Here is an 8,838-nt window from a genome sequence, read left to right as displayed (position 1 = left end):
GTGGGTGTGGCTTGGATCTTGCTGCTGTGCTCCACTTCTTCCTGCTGCAGCCCTTGGAGGTGACCCTTCTATGCCACTCTGGCAAGAGGTTCTGTTCCTGAATCAGCTGGTTGGGTCTTGCCTCTAGCCTCTTTGCAGGGAGTTCTGCTGGAGGTTACATGCCAGGCCTGGGCTCTGGGTTGAATAAGGATCCAACTGGTCCCAGGTCATCTCACACACTGGGCCTGGGCTCTCGCTCGAATCAGGATCTGACAGGCCCGGGGTCATCTGTTCACCTTTTCAAAGTTCCAATTTGACACATCCTGCGGTGACCTCAGGGAGGATATCCCAAGTCCTCTCGCCTGTTTCATGTTTGCAGATGGCCTGGAGTATGGAGGAGGAGGCTATTAATTAATTTATAATTCCAAATTGCCCTTTTTGTACATTTCTCCAGCTAACACAAACTTCATCTCTGGCACCTCATTTTACTACACAGAGACAAATTAGAAGTCATCAGGAAAGAAACTCACAGTTCTTTACTCATCTTGTCAATGTACCAATTTATTTGTAGCCTTACTTTTTTTTTTTTTTCCGGAACCAGGGATTGAACTCAGACCTTTGCACTTGTCAGGGAAGTGCTTATTCCACTGAGCCATCTCCCTGGCCCTTGCAGCCTTACTTTTATATAAAATTTTTTAGGGCCAGCCAGATCTCAGCAGACTAAAGTGCCTCCTTAGACAGAGTGCAGCAGCCAGGGTTCGATCCCCAGCATGCTGTGCCAGCCCCACCCCCGCGGTGCCTTGAGAGATGACTGAGACTGGGCATAGTGGTGTGCACCTATAATCCCAGTGCTCACAAGGCTGAAAACAGGACAATCACTATGAGTCTGATCTACATAGTGAGACCCTATAGACCCTGTAGATTCTGTACTAAATACATAATAAAATAAATAAACAAAAATAAACATTAAAAAAAATTCTGCTTCCTCTCATCATCATGAAAAAGGGTAGTCATTCAGTGAGGCGCGGCGGCTGTCTGTCCCACCTCCCTGAGAACCTCTTCCATTGGCTATTGTTTCTCCAGGACCTTTAAATTCTCTCAGCTGCTTTCCCCCCTCGTCTGTACGCGGGCTCAAGTCGCCTATCCTAAGCAAGCGTGGTGCTCGTCCTGTGTTTCCTCCTAGCCACTCCACTGTCTTCTGCCCCCCACAGCAGCTCACTGCAAATGTGTGCTTCCCACTTGGGGATTTTCCTCTCTTCCCATGACTTCTCCAGCTCAGAACCTGCTAAAGGCCAGTGAGCTTCCCAGCACCAAATGCTGCCCACCTCCTTGAAATAGTTCCCCTTCTAGACTTTTCTTTCTTCTTTTTCTTTTTTTTTTTTTTTAAATCATGTTCTATTATCTTTAATTAAACAGAGACCTCTGTAACACGTCATCGGAGACCATTTCACCCACTGCTGTTTGGCTGCCAGCCCTTTATCTCTCTCTTCAGCAAGGGTGAGGCAGATGCCTTTTCCTCATGGAAGAGAAATCCAAGGCTTGCTGCCTTTGCAGATGACGAAGATGTTGGAGAGCCAGGTGGCAAAGCTGTTGCCATTGGCGTCTTTCACATGAACCACATCAGAAGAGTCAGGGTGCTTCTCTCTGTTGGTGATCACTCCAATTCTTCCCAAGTTAGCACCTCTGGTCACCATACACAGGTTACCAGAGTCGAACTTGATGAAATCGGTGATCTTGCCAGATGCCAAATCAATCTGGATGGTGTCACTGACCTTGATGAGGGCATCAGGGTAGCGAATGGTGCAAAAATCATGGGTGACCAGGTGAGGGATCCCTTATGTGCCCACAAAGATCTTCCTCACTTTGCATAGCTTGTACTAGGCTTCCTCAGGTGTAATATGATGAACAGCAAAGTGACCCTTGGTGTCGTAGATCAGTCGGAAATGCTCTCCTGTCTTGTCAATGCTGATGACATCCATAAAGCCAGCGGGGTAGGTTATATCAGTTCGGACTTTGCCATCAATCTTAATGAAGCACTGCATGCAAATCTTTTTTACTTCATCTCCTGTCTGAGCATCCTTGAGTCTGTTCCTCAGGAAGATGATGAGAGACAGACATTCTCTCAGCTTATGGGCACCGGTGGATGGACAAGGAGCAAGCACACCGGTCAATTTATCCAGCATCCAATGCTTTGCAGCTGCTACTTGTTTCAGATGCTTTTTGGGACCATGAACCATGGCCGAGCTTTAGCCAACCTCACCATCCTCACTCCCGGCTGCGTGGCTCCTAGTGTGGCACCCCAGCTCCTCCGTTTCTCATGCCCTTCTAGACTTTTCTAAACCCATCTGTCCTCAGGGTCTTCTTTCTCATCTTGCTATGATAATGATATCCTTTAAATGTCAGTCGTCCCATCATCCTTAGCTCACTCTTCTACCTACTGGGGTGGAGTTGGGGGCTTGGTACCAATTAATCTTTGCGAGGTGTTGGTTTCCAGAGCCAAGCTCTTACTCAAAACATCCTCCCTAGGTCCTCTGCATCCACACTGACTTGCTTGGACAGCTCAATCAGTATCACAAAGACAGAATGTCCTCATCTAAGCTCAGAACCTTTCTTCTCCCTTCATCTCCTCTTTGCATGGCACTGCTGTCTCCAGTCATCCAAGCCGGAGGCCCCATGCGATAAGGTAAGACAGTGAAATGACAAAACAAAAAAGCCACTCCAGATTCAAGCAGATTTAGCGCACACTTGAGGATGATCTCATAGGGAGCCATTATGAGAAATGTTACCTGGGCCTCAAAAAAAAAAATCTCTCTCAAACTCTCTTTCCCATGTCCACCAGACTTGTTTTTTCTTGACTTTATTTCTTCTTTCTTTGATCTACATTCTTTTGCTCAAGCCTGGTTCAGTGAAACCACTATCGCTGGCTCTGTGACCCTTCAGGCCAGTCCCAGCATTCTTTGAAGTCTTGTAGTATCTTAGTTTACATCAGGAGAGAATCCCTATTATATCACATGATAAAGTGACTATAGATATCAGTTATGCCCTGTGTATTTCAAAAAAACAGAAGAAAGATTTATGAATATTTTCACCACAGGGAAATGATAAATATTTAAGGAGATAGATATTCTTAACCTTATTTGAGCACTACAACAATATGTGCATGTATTAAAACATCGCGTGATGTTATGTATAATCATTTAATTGTTACTTATCAGTTAAAGTAAATTTAATTCTTTTAAAAAAAGAGCAGGGCCGGGGAGATAGCTCAGTAGTATAACAACCTGCATGACAAATGCAAGGACCCAGGTTTGAGCCCCAGTACCACGTGTCGTGCCGGCCCCAGAGTCCCAGGTGTGCAGTGCTGGCCACCGAAACCAGGTGTGGTGGCGCAGGCCTGTAATCCCAGCACTGCGGAGGCTGAGACAGGAGGATCGCTATGAGTCTGAGCTGCATAGAAGACCTTATACCAAATACATAAATAAGTAAATGATAAAATAAAAAGTTTTTTAAAAAGTGAATCCGATTTTCCAGCTTAGCTGCCTGCCCAGCCGGTGCAGGATGCCTGCCCTGCGGCCTCAGCACTTACTGGAAGAAACAAAGTCTCGTTGAAAGGATGGTGTACGTGTGGTAGCCTGGGGGTCAGTGTCAGCCCTTGACCTGCTTCTGCTGCAGCAGGGTGGCGGCTGTCATGCACCAGCTTGACATGGTCACTCCTTTGTTTAAGCCCGTCTCACAGGCCGCATGGCAGGGAAGCGTGCAGCCACCTGCCCGTTCCAGCTCCTTCTGTGGATTTGTATTTGTATCAGCACTTGTGTGCAGCACATAATGTTCCCATCCACACGGGGAGCTGGCGTGTCCACAGCACCTCTGAATTCTTTCTGTGCCCCCCTTCTTCTCTCTTGCCATCTCTTCCAACTCCTTAATGTGCCCTTACTCACTTCCTAGGATGGTTGTAAAACTTACCCAAATTTGGCAGATTGAAACAAGAGAAGTTAATCCCTCCACGATGTGGAGGCCAACGTGAATGCCCCCACAGAGCCGTACTGCCCTCCTTACCACTTTCAGATTTTCATGGTTCCTGGGAGTCTCGATATCTCTTCCCTTCTAGCTGCGCCTCTCCCACCCTGTCTCAGTCTTCATTGGCTTTCTGCATGTGTTTCTTGCTGAGTCTTCTCATTTTTTTCATTAAAAAAAAAAAAAAAAAAAAACTTATTATTTGTTTGCATTCTTTGTGCAGTGCTGGGGATCAAGCCCAGGGCCTGTGCATGCTAGCAAAGGGCCTTGCCCCTGAGTCCCACTCCCAGCCCTCTCTTCTCCTAGGCTAGCAGTTATTCAGTTCTGAGCCTGTCTGAGGTTGATCTCCTCTGGAGGCTCCAAGGGTCCTATTTCCAAATGAAGCGACACTTTAGAATCTCAGGAGGACATGTGTTCTGCAGAGCCGCCCACTCACCTCCACGGTAGCCCGTAGGCCTTTGTCCTTTCACGGCTCCAACTGCATGTCTGACCACTTTCCACCCCTCCTCTGAGCTAGCTGTACTAAGCCACTCAGAATTCTGGAGCCATAAGACAGCAAATTAGAACAATCACGATGGAAAACCGTGTGGAGAATCCTCAAAATCTAAAGTCAGGAATTCCACTGGACCTACCTATTCCTGTTGTAGGTACCTTCTTCGAAGAGTTAAAGACATATTATAGGGCCAGTGAGATAGCTCAGCAGACTAAGTGCCTGCTTTGGCAAGTTTGGGTACCCAGGTTTGAGCCCTGGTCCCACATACCATGCCAGCCCTCCCCCCAGGGTGCACTGAGCTGGCCACCAAGACCAGGTGTGGTGATGTACACCTGTAATCCCAGGGCAGGGGAGGCTGAAAACAGGAGGATCACTACAAGTCCAAGCTGTGTAGTGAGACCCCGTACCAAATAGATAAATGAAAAAAAAAAAAAGATATATTACAATGATACACACGCACCCACGTTTGTAGAGCACCAACCACAATAGCTAAGTTAGGAAGCAGCCAAATGTCCATTAACAGATGAATGAACAAAGAAAATGTAGTGTGTGTTCACGATGGAGAACTGCTGTGCATAAAGGAGGATAAACTTGTGTTATTCATAAGAAAACGGATGCTCCTTGAAGCCACAATGTGAAGTGAAATGGCTTACTGTACAGGAAAGAACTCAAAGTATAAGGCACAGGGGGCTGGGGAGATAGTTCAGTAGAATAAGAGCTTGCCTGGCAAGTGCAGGGTTCTGAGATCAATCCCCGGAACAAAAGGTATAAGACACAGGAAACAGGGTAGTGGCTGTTTTGCAAGGGCAGCTAGTGCTGGCAGGAGGGGGACGGAGGGGACGGGAAGATGAAAAGCATCGCCCCGCGTTCCATCCTCGACCAGCTCCCCATGGTGAATGGGATCATGATGCACAGCTGACCTGTACTGATAAAATAAAGCAAATAATCAGCAAAATTGAAAACTAAATAAAGAAGGCTGCTTTCTGGCAAATCAAACTCTGCCTTTGCTCACTTCTGGACCTTTCCATCTCTAGATTCCTCTTTGAAATGTCCTTACTACAAACACAACACACCAGGGATACTGAGTGTTGAATCCAGGGGTGCTCTGCCAGCAAGCTACAACCCTAGTCTTTTTTTTTTTTTTTTTTTTTTTCTTGAGAAAGGGTCTTGCTGCATTCCCTAGGCTGGTCCCAAACTTTTGATTGCTCTGTCTCACCTCCTGCCCCACCGCACTCGGCCGAGATGTCTCCTCCAGCCCAGCTCTTACTATTTTCAGACTTGGCTGCTCCGTGAAGTCCTTGTCATGTGTTCCCCTCTCCCACCTCTCCCCCGCATCCCCCTGTGTCCCCCTAGGTAGTAATCTAGCCAATCTCCCAGCCCTTCCCTGTCTCTTTCCTTAGCCTTTGGCCACCTATTTTGTTGTCCTTTGATTTGCTTTTGGATTTTCATGCCTAATGTGGTGCCAGATTACAGAATAAGCAAAAGAATAAATGTCCTTGAAGATTCACCTGTGGTAGGAATCTTCAGTGGTTAAAATTGTCATGCAGTAGCATCTGTGATGGCTTCCTCGCTCAGGTTTGTCCTCTGTGGAGAATAATAACTGCCTGAAGAGACAGAGGAAAATAATCCATGAATATTGAAAATTGCCTTAGACAGTATTAAATTATTCCATTTAGTTTTGGTGTCACATGTGTTGAAAACTCCTTTGATCTGACCATAATCTATTCATTTTAATTATCCTTTAGATCAGATATTGTAAGATTGTCAATTACAGTCATAAATTTGAATGATAAAATTACCATATGAATGGGCTTGAATTTCATATTAATACTCACTTTAAAGAAAATGATGCGGGTTTTTTCTAGAGACAGAAATGCCTCTTCTGAAATAAGAAAATGTCTATACTTAACAAGTAAAAGCAGAAATAGGGTCTTAAAAAAAAAAGTTAAAGTAGAAAGGATTGATTATCTTCAGATAACTTGGGATATACATGTCACTCATAGACTTTAAAGCACTAGGAACCTTGAATAAAATGAGGACAGGAAAATGTCACTAGAGAGAACATAGCTCTTCTAGTTACTTAATTTTTGAATAAAAGAAGCCCAGAGGGGTTACGCGTTAGCTTAGTTGTTTAAAGCCCCTGCTTGGGCAAACTCAGTCAGGCACAGGGGACCAGGGTTCAATCCCCAGCTCTACAAACTGCACTAGATCCGCCCTTAAGGCAGACTGAGCTAGCAAAAAAAAAAAAAAAAATCCATCTCAAGTTAAAAAGGAAAAAAAGCCCAGAATGCCTGAATGTTCTCCTCCATAGTTGCTATTACATCAAGGACAGCAGCAGGACACAGCAGGCTGCTTGGGTGGACTGAGAGAGAAGAACCTGTAAGCTAATTGTGGTTGAAGGACAGCAACAAATAGGACATCAGCAATGTGCACCTCCTTGGGGGACGTGGCCCTAAAGAAACTGGAGATAAACTGTGGTAGACAGCAATCCAAATGGATAGCTCTCATCTACAACGACAGTGTGAATGAATCTTAAAATGTTGGTGCTCACCATCTGTAATCCCAGCACTCTGGGAGGCTGAGACAGGAGAGGGGAGAGTTTGAGGCCAGCCTTAACAATTTAGTGATTTAGGGAGACCCTGGCTCAAAATAAAAAGTTAAAAAGGGGGTGGGAATGGAACTCAGTGTAAGGACCCAGTACTGCTAAACAAACAAAACAACCCTAAAGAATACTGAATTAGATAAATAAGGCACAAAAGAACATAGGCATTAAGGTTACATTTTACATGAAATTCAAAAGCAAACAAAATTAAACTATATCACCTAGAGGAAACCCACCTAGAAGGTTAAACTAGAGAGAAAACAAAGAAGTGATTGCTCTTTAATTAAGGGAGGAGCTGCCTCTAGAGAACAGGAAAAGAAAGTTTTGTTACATGAAAATGTGAGAGGGGTGCGCATTTACTATTGTTTCTTGCTTTGGAGGAATGTTGCGTTATTTTTATTCTTTCTTTCCTATAGGGTGACCATATTTGCGTGGATCTTTTCGTACACTCTCGCAGTTGTTTAAACAGCAAAACAAACAAAATGCCACTGATTTACTTGAGGGTGCATTGCTCGGAGGGAACAGAGTTACACTTTGGGGTGGGGGGAGCAGGCCTTGGGATCTGATGGGCAGCACGAGGAGCATGCCCTCAAGTAACACTGGGGGGCTGATAGCACTATACTGGAAACATGCCTAAAGTAGATTTCAAGTCCTCTTACCACGTGTCTGCGCGCAGGGGCATGTCTGCGCGCACGTACGCGCGTGCGCACACAGAGGTAATTGTGACGCGATGCACCTGTAATTGTGTTTGACTGTAGTAACCATTCACTATATATGGCAAACTACTGGGTTGTTCCACTTCAATGTGCGTAGTCTTTAGCCAGGGACCAAAGCGTGTGCCTGGAGTTCCATTAGCAAAGAGGCTGGAAAGGAAGCGTTGCTCGAGACCAGGAATTCAAGGCCAGCCTGGAAAACAAGGGAGACTCCATGTCAAGACAAAATTTTCAAACGTATGCAAGTCTAGGTATAATTTTTTTTTTTTTCGGAACAGGGGATTGAACTCAGGCCCTTGCACTTGCCAGGGAAGCACTTATTCCACTGAGCCATCTCCCCGGCCCCTAGGTATAATTTTATGAAAGATTAAAACTACATTAAATGTCAGCATTGAGGTAAACAAATAAAAATCTACTAAAATATCTCATGTCTCCAGTGGAAATAATAATGATTTTTTTCCTGCATATACGTTAATGAGATGCATAGAAAGAGAAACTGAATTATAGAACCACAGCAGCATTCTCAGTATAACCACAAATCAGGTTGTTTTCAATTTTAATGTTACAGATAAAATTTGATTTCTTATTATTTTAATTAATAGTATATTACGGTAGTCTTTGCTTTTCTATAAACTAGGAAGAAAAGTGTTTCATACTTTTGGTTTCCTTATTCAGTTCAAATGATCTGAAACTATATTCATGTCTTTATTCTAATGTATAAATTTTTGTGAGCATTCACCTATAACAAAAACATATGAAATAAAATATATCAAACATAAACTAAAATGAGTTAAGTGCTCCCACTTATCTCATGTGAACTCTAGAAATAATGTGTGTGTTCCGAGGAGCAGTATGTTCTCATAACTTATCCTTGCACCTTCTATCAAATTATTAAATATAAATGATATTTAAAGTTATAGAAGATAGTTGATTCCTACCTGTACATATTACTATCATATTTATTTGCAGATGTGTAAGCATAATCTAGACTCTTAGCGTCTCTGTCACGATTTTGTTCTTGTATAAAACGAACCATC

At 44.1% G+C, this 8,838-nt stretch overlaps 2 pseudogenes; both read right to left on the bottom strand.

Annotated features, from left to right (window-relative positions):
- Positions 1–1,367: 1,367 nt before the first annotated feature.
- LOC101589575 lies at positions 1,368–2,216 on the bottom strand (annotated as a pseudogene).
- Positions 2,217–4,361: 2,145 nt separating this feature from the next.
- LOC101589178 overlaps positions 4,362–8,838 on the bottom strand; it is a 24,791-nt pseudogene continuing 20,314 nt past the window's right edge.

The sequence above is a fragment of the Octodon degus genome, unplaced genomic scaffold, assembly GCF_000260255.1.
Source record: "Octodon degus isolate 3935 unplaced genomic scaffold, OctDeg1.0 scaffold00001, whole genome shotgun sequence".
NCBI lineage: Eukaryota > Metazoa > Chordata > Mammalia > Rodentia > Octodontidae > Octodon > Octodon degus.
Note: the sequence above shows the minus strand (reverse complement) of the source record. Positions and strands in the feature narration are given on the sequence as shown.